The 13,138-nt window shown below is 44.1% G+C and overlaps 1 protein-coding gene across 4 annotated transcripts in view; it reads right to left on the reverse strand.

Moving 5' to 3' along the window:
• The window catches only part of SYNDIG1 (synapse differentiation inducing 1), a 70,966-nt gene that overhangs the window by 10,065 nt on the left and 47,763 nt on the right, over window positions 1–13,138 (reverse strand). For 2 of the 4 annotated variants that reach the window (XM_066993531.1, XM_066993530.1), the window contains exon 4: window positions 1–13,138. This exon is cut by the window's right edge. The exons of the other annotated variants lie outside the window; for them this stretch is intronic. The gene's annotated coding sequence lies outside the window, so the exon portion shown is untranslated. 4 annotated transcript variants of the gene reach the window in all.

Consider the following 13,138-nt stretch of genomic DNA (forward strand, 5'->3'; position numbering starts at 1 on the left):
GTCTACACAGAGTATTCGCTGGTTTTATTGTATTGCTTTAAGAAGCAAATCAGTTTACGCTGCTAGAGCTCTCTGTATCAGCCAGCTCTGCAATAAGCTGATGTCCACAGTATGAATAAGGCCCGCTCCTTCCTGTTAAGGACTTTGGTTTTGAAAAGAGGCAAGGAGCTTTGTTTAGGAGCCCACAGAGGAAAGTGACTCTGAAGTAACTCGGGGTATGATACTAATATCACCCATATCACTGATATGCTAATATCTAGTGATACTAGTGATACTATTACTGATACTAATATCACTAGTATCTAATCTTCTAAAAGAGTGCATCTGGCACAGCTGGAAGCCCTGAATGCATCCCGGCCCCTCACCTTGTCTGGAACACCCCCTAGCTCGAGTGTTCGTGCAGCTTGACTGGCGCCCAGCACGAGGAATGGGCTGAGTATCACCCGCCTTCCCCTCAGCTTATCTCAATACTGAATGGATCTTGTCATCAGACTGGACATTAGGAAAAAATTCTTTACCGTCAGGTCAGCTCTGCTACTCTGCTTACCTTACGGCACAAGTGGCCAATGGATGGAAAAGCTCTCAGTAAGGGCTGATGGACAGGCAGGCAGACAAAGGCCACAAAAATTAACACAACCTGCTAGTTTTGCTAGTGGTTACATCTATATCTTACCAGCAAAGAAATGCCTAGCCTTAACTTGTTATTGACTGCACAGGGAATTCCCTTGCACAAGATAAATCTGTAAGATAGCTAAATTGCACCGAGCCATAAATTCAATGCCTGCAAACTGCTGATGGCCCACTTTCCCAAGGTGAAGTAGGAAGTGCCAGACACAACCCTGCAGAGCCCAGCAACTTGTGTTTGAGTAAAAAGCAAGACCCAAATTTCAGTTCCTTCTCTTTCTATCCTCCACCATTCCTAGACATGAGCAGCAGCTCCCTAGTGTAATAGTCATCTCTTTCCTGTCTTCTCACTTTGGCTGCAAGCCCACATGACAGTAGCAAACCCAGCAGGGTGTCACAAAAGTCTTTATGTTTAGGTACTTGTTTCAGGTGTCTCAGATGTCCAGGATCTCTTGTAAGCAGTGACAGATATATAAATGGCTCTGGACAAAAATGAACTCTTTCTGGCAGTACTTAGGTGTCTTACTTTTATTAACAAAAAATAAAAATAAAAAAGATTAGTTATCTTTTTCTTCTGATGGGAATGATTAACCTAACCCCATTACTTAAAACAAAATGTCTTAATTTAGTCAAATAAAACACTTCATTTAATTGCATACACATTTTTTTTCCCCATACCTGATTCCATGAATTTTTTGAAGATCACTTCAGATTAACCTCACACTCTTTTTCTTTTATGTTTTTTTTTTTTCCCTTTTTTCCCTTTTTTCTTTCCTCTTGTTGTTGTTATTATTATTACTATGTGGTAATACTTTTTTGAAACCTCCCAGGATTTGGAGAATCAGTTATTCTCACACACTCATTCTCAGACAGGCCTGCTCCCCATCTCACACCTATGTAATGCCTGGTGCAGAACAGCTCATTCCAGGAGAGCAAAGAGACTTTCCTTGTAAGACTGAGTAATGAACTGGAACAAGGTGTTTGGGGGATCTCTACCTCTAATCTAGCTATTCAGCAAACAGCATATTTTAAAAATAAGGCAACAGAGGTCACAGACAACATCCTTCTCATTCTGCTTGTATAATAAATAACCAGAGGGGACTAGGTCCACTCACCGGCTTTTGAGCTGCATCTTATATTAACACTGATGGTTTTCTGCATGAGATAGTGAACAGAATGATCCAGTATATAATTCCTGTTGAGCGTAAAGGACTCTGTCATCCTTGTATACTGCTACATCTGACACCAAAGATCTGAAACTGTATTTATTTTTCCTTTTGAACTCAGCAGCAAAGTGTTTTCTTTCAAGGTACAGTTTCAAAGGGGATATTGTATTAGAACTTGTTTCATCACTGAGATTTTAGTAATTCATGTATTGTGGATATTATTTGGGAACAACATTGTGAAAGCAATATGGAAGCACATGCTTGCGCTGTTCTTAAAGCCCTGTCTTCCTATCTGTTTATGACACCAGTGGGGACGGGTTATCGGGTTGGGTGGGCCCTTGGTTTGGCCCAGAACTTTCGTCTGTTCTCAGGAGAGTTCAGCATTGCAGGTTTATAATGAAGGGTGACATGTTGAGTTAATCCATTAAGCTAATATTCTACTCCTATATCTATTTAATTAAAAACATTGTTTTTACTGACATAAAAATTGCACCTATTTAGGTTCAGAGCCAAAGTCACCACTTTTTGAGCAAAAAATCTGCTTACTCTTGATTAAAGTCTTCAAAAAGCACTGTGAATTACTGGTAGTAGGTAAGCTTTCAGCTCTGATTTCCGTTCTTATTTCTACCAGGAATTTTTGAGTTGGTAACCGGCATGGGAGAATTAATAATTTTGGAACAACTCAAATTGCATTTAAGATTAAAAAGAGATAAAGGAAAGGAACCGAGCAGGAAATGTGACATTTCTTTTTGATCAAGGGCAGAAAACAGTATCAAAAAATGTGTTACACACAAATATGTACTAACGTGTGTTGCTTCTTCAGAAAATTGACTCTTTTTGAGGAAGTTTCTACTCTCGTTGGGGCTGGGGTGGCCTCAAGTGAGCAAACTCCTGTGGAGTAGTGTCCCTCAGAAGAGATGGTCTGGGCCTATGGGATATTTTATGTCTGCTTCTGGATGCAGACCTGAAGCTGCCTCTGCCACCTTGGGGAACACCTAGCAGGGTAGTAATAAGCATATTATTCCTGGCTTGGCAGCCCATATTGTGGGGGAGACCTGGGAACTGCAAGGGAACTTAGGTGATATGATCACTGTAATACAAAGAAGGTGATCTCTATCCTTCATGCCTAGCCCCCCAAACCACCGTTAGAAGGGGAAAAATGAATAAGGAGAAAAAAAAAGTGCTGTAAGACAGGCATCCTACCCTATCCATCCCACGAGCATCTACTAATGCCAGCAACACCTCTGCACAGGCTGAAGAAACTGGAGAGCATGCTCATATCTTGACTCAGCTCCACACTTGTTAGAGGAAGACTCAACACGATCTCATTTTTCACTGTGGGGAAAGTTCATCAGCTGACCTGGAACAATTCATTTGTATTTGTCACCATGCTGTTGGCATGGAAATAGAAGGCCTAACCTTGTATTAAGCTGTCAACACCCTGAAATGACTGCTCTGTCTTTCCTGTGACTCAGCGTCTGTAAGACAAGAACTCCATGTTCTCTAGCAAGAACACATTGCAGCATTGTGATGCCAACAGAGAAACTAGCTCCTAATCTCTTGTATACAAAAGTCCTCGCTCCTACAACAGCAGTACACCCAGGCAGGCAATCCTGTGCTTCAGTGGTACAGTGGATTGCATGTGTGGGGCCTGTGAAAGGGCTTTATCTCAGCCCTTCTCTTCCCCTATAGACTTCGTCCTTTTTGATCTCCTGTTGCTCATTTCTGTTCCTCTTGTTGCCTCTGTGTTCCTGGTTCACCCTCTCTTTCTTCTTTCAAGGACAGCAACCCTGTCCTTGCATTCTGTGGGCATTATGTCCATCCTCTTACGTGGATGCGAGCTGTGTGAAGGGCAGATGGTGTCGTACATTGTGTTCTTATGCCAAGAGTTTCAGTGGGAAAGAAGCTGGGCTGTGGGTGTGTAAAAGACATCCAAGCAGCAGCACTATCTGCCCAGGGGTGGGCAGCTGGATGGAGCCCATCAGCAGATGGAGAAAGCTGGAGAGTCTTTGCTCATCCTTCTGCTGCATGGTGAGCAGGGCAGAAAGACAAAGGATCAGGGGAGCTCTCCAGAAAATCTGCTGCTAAGGGGTGAGTCACCAAGCACTTGTACCAGCCTCTCCCAAACCAGTTTGGCTGCTGGCATCACAGAAAGACCAGCAAGATCCCACAACTTCAGTGCCTTAACAAAAGACTGACAATAAACATGGGACTCATGTGGGTCTTGCAGCACAGAGCTACTTTTTTTCACCTCCACGACGGCAAGAACATCTTGCTAATGTGCTTTCACTATGTCTGAGTCAGCTCTTATTCCTGCCCATAGGAAGAAAGCAAATTGGCTTGAGACAGGTATCTCCAAGGATTCTCTAGCTTTGGTACTCTATCTTCCTCCAGCATCTTATTAACATCTACAATAAACACCTCATGATATTGTTTTCTTGCTGCAGGCTTCTATTGCCACGCTAAGAGAAAGGAGTATGAAGGAGCAGAGTTGCAGCAATTCTTACACTGGCGTGCTGGGACCATTATATTTTTTATTCATGGAGCCCACAGTCAGAAGATTTGTTGCTTTGATGATAATTGGTGGAAGGAAAAGGCCATCCCAAAGGTCTCCTCTCCCTTTAACAAACTGCTCCACAGGGGTAGGGCTCTTCCTCGGTGGAAACCTATTAGCATACAAACAGAACTCCTGATTGTCTAACAGGGAGGGCACAGATTGCTAATAAGGATCTCTCTTAGTGGCTCTGAGGGGTCATCAACAGCCTGGCAAAGTTTTTTTTTTAAATATCAAATTATTCCAGGGAGTACAAAGAACTAGGTGATGTCTGCTTCTCCTCTCTTTCCCTCTCCTTCTACTTGCTGTGTGCATACAGCAATATCTCACCGCTCGCCTTTTAATTGGCATTGCCGTGTCTGCCAAAAGTAATGGAATATGAAAATCCACCCAGAACAGCAGTCGCTGTCTGTGCCAGGACCTTGGCAGCAGGAGGGTTGTGAGCATCCCTGTCTACATGTCCTGTGCCGAACGGGAGCGGCAGGGGACGCACTGATACTCTCACTGCGGGGGGACGCAGCACATGTGCCACACTCTGCCTGTGATGAGCGATAAAAGGCTCAGCAGGATGCCCGCTGAAGAAGGGACTCGTTCTGTGAAATGCAAGCCTCGGAAGTCGGAACAGATTCCCTTTGATATGAAAGGGTTTTGCCTCTTGCTCTTCAATCCCTCCCCTGTGAGGTACTAGGAGGAGACTGTGCTCCCCTGGGCATCTGGCAGGATGACAGCCACTACGGAGAAGCAAGTCTCTCTCACCTGTAGACACCTTTAACTTGTCCATCTCATGCCCAGGACTTCTGTACTACATCCAGGCAGGCAGAGGAGTGCTATAAGATTGCCTCTCCTTTTCCAGCCAAACCCAGCTGGAAACCCTTCACTCTTGTCAAATACAGGGTGCCACTTTTTGTGGTAGAGACAAGCATGCCATGCTATGGCTTGAGCCACCATCCGTCGGCTGGGCTGCTGACAGCACAGCGGTCGGTGCCCTTTGCCCGTCCCAGCTCACGAGAAGGAGAGCATGAGTTAGCAGCCTTCACTGCAGGCTGAGAAGCAATGTGCCTGGGGATCAGGCAGCCCAAGCAACATGTATCCCAAGAGGGGAGATGAGGAGCAACAGCCCCATCTCATTCACACAGCAGCAGCTTTACATGAAAGGGTGTGAGAGAGGATGGGGGAATGTCCACAGGTGGTAGCAAGTGAACAGGACGAAGGTCTGGATGCAGAGGCATGAACTGGGTGAACACTTAAACTTACAGTGCCAGAGTGAAGCTACAGAAGTGGAGCTGTGCTAGTGAGGCACAAAAACTATCCCAGTCTGATATCTCTATTGCATTTATCCATCAGAGGATTTCAGCAGGAAGCCATTCATGTGGGGAGGGATTTGATAATTATTTCAGGGCTCACTCTCTCCCCTCTCCTATCCTCTTCCTCCCTCCCTCTCTCCCTTTCATCTTTATGCAGCACTGGGCAAACACATGCTTCTTGACTGAAATGCATACTTTGTGAAAATATTCCAATAAAATATTCATGAACAACCGTTTCCATCATTTGATCAGTGCTAAATGACTTCATGACCATTATGCAGCCAGAGGTCTAAAGCAGCTGTCTGCTGTAGTGACCAGCGCTCCCCCTCTGGCCTCTGCTCCCTCTCCGTGTCTCTCTCACTTTTTCTAAGATGTAAAATGTTGAGGAAAGGCTCATGCATTTTTCTTACCATTTCCAAGGTGTTAGCTTTGATTTGTAGCACAGTGGGGATTCTTGTCCTGGGCAAGTGCTGGTGGCAGTGAAAAAGATACAGATGGTACCAAGAGCATCCTAATGACACTAAGTTAATCGCCCACACTTTTTTTCTCCACCAGAAAACAGCACAAGGCCAGGCTCTAATCCTCTTCAGAACAGGATACAAATGTTATTGCAGAGTGTTATCTGAGCCTTTGTTCCCTTTCAATTCAGAGATGAGGTTCTCATGGTAGCAAAACCACTCAGAGTACAGGGTAAGATATATTGCACTTTTGCTTATATTTCTATCTCCCACTACATAAAAGCTGTCTGCTGACTGAGGAAAGATGTCTTTCTCATATAATGATAGGTAGAGCTATTCTTGCTCGGTGAAGTTACCTCATGGTTCTTCATCCAAACAGCGGCACAGTAAACAAAACTTTCAGAGATGGGAAGTTGCTGTCGTGGGGCACAGCTCCTGATGGAGGTGGGTGCTGCATGACTTTGTCCTCGACTCCCTCAGCAAATGTCTCTGTGACATTTCAAACCTCCAGCTGAGACAGATTTAGACATGATCTGTGGTGTCCTCATGCTGGAGGGTGAAAAGCAGTTGAGTGAAATATCCACTTAAAGCAACCCTTTCAGGGGATGTGAGCATATACGTCCCACAGGATGCTACTGGGCACAGGGAGGGACTTCAAGTGTCCATAGACATGTGGGATGATGGGGAGGAACCGGAATGCCAGGAAGTGGGAGATTTGGAAGGCAGAAGGTTTCCTGATAGCTCTGGTAGGTAGTGTGGAACAGCCACAACTGTCTGAGATTTTGGCAGCCTTGGGCAGTAGGACAGGTGACAAGTGGTGCGCACACCACTAGGGTCGGTGCTGGATTCCAGAGCGGGCTGGATGTGGTCCCTTCCTCTCCACAGTGCTGCTTCCCTTCATGGGAAGGACTGCAGTTTGAAATCTCCCTCCTGCAACTCATTGTTAGGCAATGTGGCAGAGCCCCGGGCAGGGGAGGATGCTGTGGAGGCTGTGTGTGAAGTGCGATGGCTCCATGGAAAGAAAAACATGTCAGGGCTGAAAATGGAAGCAGTGCTGTCACTAGACTGGAATGAGTCCCCTTTCAAATGAGCCCTTTTACCAGGGAGAAGAAGGGTTTTTACTATTTTATTATCTGAAAGCATGTGGCTTGGAGCAAGGCACAAGGTCACAACAGGAATCTCAAGCATGTTGCACTTGCCATTGCTGCTGCTGGAGTAATTAGGCTGAGTCACCTCAGTGCTCTTTAAAAATCATCTTGGCTTCTCTTTAACTTCATATGAGAGAGAACAAAGGTTCTGGACCTTGCCCACAGAAAGCAGCGTAATGAAAGGGATTCGTCCAGCAATTTGAGGTTACCTTTCTCTCTGTTTTCAGAATCCCTTTGCTTTTGAAGATCATCCCATTATTTCCAGAGGAAAACACTGGCCTTCTGAAACATTTGAATGCTAATGCAAGGACATATTTTCTCAATCAGTTCTTTGCTTTTACCATGTCTCTCTTTTTGGTGCCTAAGGGTTTCAATATTGCAGAAATGATATCGGGAGGGTAAAAACAGGGATCTGTGCTTGTCTGAGTGGAGCAAGGCTTATTTACATCCACCATAGCGTTGTCTCCCTGACTTTCATGCAGCGGCATCTGGCATCCCTGTGACATTGTGGTCCTGCACACAAGCTGAATGGAGGGGTGTGAATTTACATCATCATCTTGTGGCCTTTGAGAGACAATTGTTCCTCAATACTTGACAGCAATGGGGCTTGTGAGGTCTGCCCCAACTGGAGTCTTGAGCTAAGGTTTTCTCCCAAAGAGAGCCTTTGCTGTCCTGGCTTTTCTGGAGTCTGATCTGAAGCCAGATGAAATGGATGGGACACTCCTCAGTGGTTTGAGGAACTTTGAACAGGCTCCCTAGTATGAATTTCTTTGTAGGTTGGTGCACATTTTGGGGCCAGCTATGTTAATTTCTCCCAGCTTCAGTCTGGAAAAATCATTATTTAATCCTGCTGTGGCTGGCAGAGTGTACAAAGGAAATGATAATCCTCTTGAAGCTGTCCATGCCTGACTTCCTACCGTCTGGGTGTATATGCTGATGAGAATACTTTTGGTCTTCAGCTCTAATACTAATTTCTTCATTCTTCATTTCAGCTGCTCCTTTCTGACACTGGATTTCCTACTTCAGCAACAGGAGAGGCACACTGACTAATTCAATTACAGATGAGAGCAGGGCTCACCCTCAGTTTCCTCCTTTCTGCTAAAGAAGTGCTTTCTTGTCATGGTAGCAAGGGCAGTGCGAAGCTGAGCCTTAACTGAGCTTTGCTGAAAAGGTTATTGCAACAGGATGTCAGCCTCTTCATGTCACAAAGATATTCATACAATATGATAATAAAAAATCTGAGGTTTTCAATGACTTGTGAAATGAGCAGAGGTGTTGAAGGAATAAGGGGGCCTGGGGTGGGGGGACCTGACACATTTACATGGATACCCCTGGGCTGGAATGGCGTATTCATCTAGGTGAAACATTTTTGGCCATTACTTAGCTGACCTATTTCTAGCAAGAAAATGATGTCCAACAGCCAGTGAGAACAGCCATACTTTGTGCATTGACTACCTGAAGGTAGAAGGGACTTAAATACAAAAATGGAGAAAAGACACTTAAGCCTTCAGTGTGGAAAGGAACTGCTCAGTGAAGAGGGGAAGGTCGTTACAGGGCCAGGTATACCCAGCTTTCCTAAACTCCCCTGCAGTCACAGAAAGACAAGTACCTTCTGATGGTGCTTCACATCTTTGGAGAAACCTGACAAATCGCTAGGCAGACGCAGTGTGAGGTGTTCGATACGCTGTGGGTCACACTAGGTCTGTGCAAAGAAAGGCACGTGACCCTTCGAAGCAAATCAGATGCCAGCTGAAAACCATAACCCAGATATCACAGGGATTTTTTAGCAGAAAACTAAGCAAGTCTCGTTCAGAAGGAAGTCTCTGCTCAGTCACAGTGAGCACTTCCTCTGCGGTGTCCAGGATCAGGTGGGACATGTATGTGGTACTGCCAATGATGGGAAGCAAGGTGGAGTGATGCCTACAGCAAAGCATAAAAGCTGAGATGCATCTAATTAGACTATATGCTACAGGGTCCAATTAGCACTTAGAAAACAAATACATATTTTTAAAGGGAGTGTAATAGCTAGAGAACACTGGATGTGAACACTGCTGAAATTATTGACATTCAAGCAGATAAGGTTATGAAGGCATGTGTAAAACTAAGAGGTAGTGACCTTTGCGGCCCTTGGTCCCCACTGCCATCCCTGTCCTTCATGCACTAGACACTCTGCAGAACAAAGAGATTCTCTCTCCTTGGAGCACTTCCTATTAACAGCCATCAAATTAATTTTGCTGCAAGAAAGCCAGGATGGAGTTGATGCCTGAACTTCCAAGGGCAGGAGGAATTTCATATTTGGAAGTAAGCCCTGTGGGTTCTCCAGATCCCACAACCCACATAGGTGCAACGCATGGTTTGTTTGGGCTGTGAATGCAGACCACTAGCTCATCCAGCATGGTTTAATAACGGATGAGAGGTGAACTGGGCTTAGTGAGACAATTATAGACACTAATTTCCAAACAATGTGCACTGAAATTTGCTACTCTTGACCTTAAATAAAACATCCATATTCATATTCTGCATCAGTGCAAGTCTATGTGCTTCTAATGTGATTTAAGTTAAGCTAAGCTATAAGAAGAAGCTACCCTCTCAGTGCTGCCATCCTAAATACGAGTGGCAAACCATCATTTTCCACATTTTGGAGTATGGGGATGGATTTGGAAAAAACATCTACGCAATAATTTTTTAAAAAAAACATATTGAGCAGCCAAAATATGGCCACTAGTGCATGGCAATGCTTATATATATAAAGGAGTATTTGCAAAATCAGAAGTTGTTTATGTGTTTTATTAAATGACTGCTACTAAGTCACCAGTCTGGTGGCGAGAAAGTGGCTGGATGAAAACTAACACAATTTCTTCTGCTTTGGCAGGCAGACCACTTACTGCATAGAAATAAGAGTTTTTAAAGCAGCGTTATTAAAGAAGAGAAAAGACTCATAATTCAAGTTATGGTGAGTGGCTGGGATTTCAATAATTTATTTTATCCCTTTTTGCCATGTTTTACAAAATAAGTGCATTTGTATAGTTGTGGTTTCTAAGTATAAGAGATTTTTAGCCAGTGCTTGGCTTCAAGTGGTGAAATAACTGCTTGTCACAGAGTATCGAATTCAGACCAGCTACACACTGGAGTAAATTTAGGAACATTCCCAGGTCTGCATCTTAATTAAGGGTCTTGTTTTTTTTGTTCTTAATTGCATTACATTGAAACAAACAATGTCTCTGTGGAAAGAAGCAACAGTTTAGATTGCTCTGAAGGCAATGCCAGTGTTGAAGTGAGTAGACGAATGACAGATATATCACCAGTATAAAACCAGTGTCACTCTGAACATTGGGTGATAGCTTTAATAGTACAGTTCATTAATAATGCGTTTCCTTCTTGAAAAGGGTATTAAGTTGCAACTGTTGCTATTTTTTTTCATTATTCTAGTTGTCTTATTAATTACAAGCAAGCTCTTTTCCAGCTTGTAAAGGGCCCGAGCACAGTATGTACTTTCCTTTACATACTACAGAAGCACAGGTGAGCAAGCAAGAAACAGTTCCCTAGGGTCTAAGTGTACACAATCTGACAGCTTTTGTTGTATTTAATATATATATCAGATGCCACAAGTTTGCTGAAGAATATAAATTAAGTGGCATTTTTGGAAGATGCACACTGTCCTCCTCTCTCAGGAAGTCAGGCTTTTCATCAGTTTTCAGGAGTAGGGCTGTATGATGGTTACAAAGCCATGCTTCAGGAACACATCTACCCATGTGGAGCCATTCTGAGCATCTAGAACATATCCCTGCAAAACAAAACTGTGTGAAGGTCTTCCAAGGAAATTCAGGGATGTGTAGCCAAGAAATCAAGGTTGATATCCTGATGTGGAAAAGCAGTCATATTCTATTAGCAGAAGTTCTGAAGTTAGGTAAACAAGCTAATATGGTATATGGGTAGTAGATATTGCATTGGATCATGAGCTTGAACCCAATGATGTTTAAAACCTGTTGCCTACAGACATATGAAACTTTTTCTCCTGTGTAGGGATACCTAACTGTCTCTGAAGTGGAGAGGTGGTTGAGTGAAGAGCAGCCTGTTTGTGACAGTGTGAATAATCTTTCAGGCTGAGATCTCTTAATTGCTAGTGCCTGAGCAGATTTGTGTTTATCTCTCTCCATGTGCCAAACCTGGGTATCATACCTTGTAAGTAAGGAGGGGAAAAGAGAGGCTGGAAATCTGGCTGACAGACTTCCCACTAACTTGTTTGTCTTGTGCTGCTTACTCCACTCCTCTGGGACAACTGAGCTGAGTCTCTAGGAGGAGAAGAGCCACTGAGCAAGAAAAGCCAAGGATGTTCCCTGATGACCAGGCGTGCATTTATACCAGTCATTCCAGAGGTCACTTACACCTTCAGAAACAGAAGATTAAGACAGCACTGATATTTTCAATTTACATGTAGTTGTTTATCTGGGAGTGGAACAATGTCAAATGCAGAGAGGCCAGAGGCAGCTAATTGCCTATGCCAGTTAAAATTTTAGTGAAGGAGAGAGAAAGTGAGAGGAGAGACAAATAGACAGATACCAATTTATGAAACATAGCACTGTAATGACAAGAGACTGAAAAAAAAAAAAAAGAACTTTGCTGCAATTAGGCACACATAATAAATAGCAGGAGAATGCAAGCAGCTCTCTTTGGTGCCCCTTTACTTCTCTGGATTTTGAGATTTATTGTCATTTGCATGCTATATCCAAAAATATCCTACCGCTTCACTGCTTTAAGCACGGGTACCTTCCCTGAACTCTTCCTTTACTCAGTTCTTGAGGCTGGAGCACACTCAACTCTTGCTTGAATTAATTGCAAGAGGACATCTTAGGTGCATGCAAGCCTATGCACATTTGGACACATATATTTAATAGCTGATGTAAATAAAATCACTGTAAATCAGATGCCATCATTGGAAAAAAAATCAAAAGCCTTTGGGTGAAGTTTTGATGAGGATAATTCTTGTTTTTAGGGAAAAAATTACAGCTTTCCTGCCTTTGTCAGCTGATCTCTGTGCTGCGCGGGGGTGGCATTCGTGTTTTGCAAATGGGCCTGGGCTATCCGCATGGAGCTGCAGCTCTGCTCACTGTCGTTAAGCTTCCTTCGAAACTTTCTGAAACAGTTTTTTTACACCTGCCCACACAGAGAATGACACACTCGCAGGGCTGTGCGGGGAACTTAGCAACCCGCTTGTGCGGGGAAGCCACACAGCCATCAGCAGCCTGATCTCAGCTACCTCCTGGTGTCTGCGCCTGTTCTTTCCCTAAGCTTTCCCTGAGATGGCTGCAAAGACAACAAGACCTCACTGCTGGGGGTCTTGCCTCAAACAATCCTTCCCATCGGTAATCTGAGGCAGAGCTGGTAGGTGCACCAACCATGGCAAACTTCACTCTTTCTCCCGGCTGTTCTCCCGACTGTTCCCCTTCAGCAACCACCCCAGACCTCTGGTTGGTACAACAGAGAAGTGCCATCTGCAGCGAAGACCTGAGGTGGCCCAGGGCCAGGACACCTCCTGAAAGTTTGATTCTATAGTTGCGTCTTATGAAACAGACCCCAGGTTGTGTTCAGACTGCTTTTTTGGTACCCAAGAGCCCGTGTAAGAACCGAATGCAGTGCTCTTATTTCACATGCATTCATATGAATCCTTGGAAATCTCTTCTCTACCGGTGCCAGGCTTGGAGGAGAGACCACTCTTTGAGATGTCAAAAAGCTAAATGTCTCTGCTTACTCCATCAGCCCTACTGCTCTCCCCTCAAGAACTCTTAACGAGAAAAAAACTACAAGCTTGTATAACAGGAAAAGCAGACGCACCAAGAGAGACAAGACTTCCTATACTTGGTCTCCAGTAGTGGGAAACAACAGA

The sequence above is a fragment of the Anser cygnoides genome, chromosome 3 (genome assembly GCF_040182565.1).
Source record: "Anser cygnoides isolate HZ-2024a breed goose chromosome 3, Taihu_goose_T2T_genome, whole genome shotgun sequence".
NCBI lineage: Eukaryota > Metazoa > Chordata > Aves > Anseriformes > Anatidae > Anser > Anser cygnoides.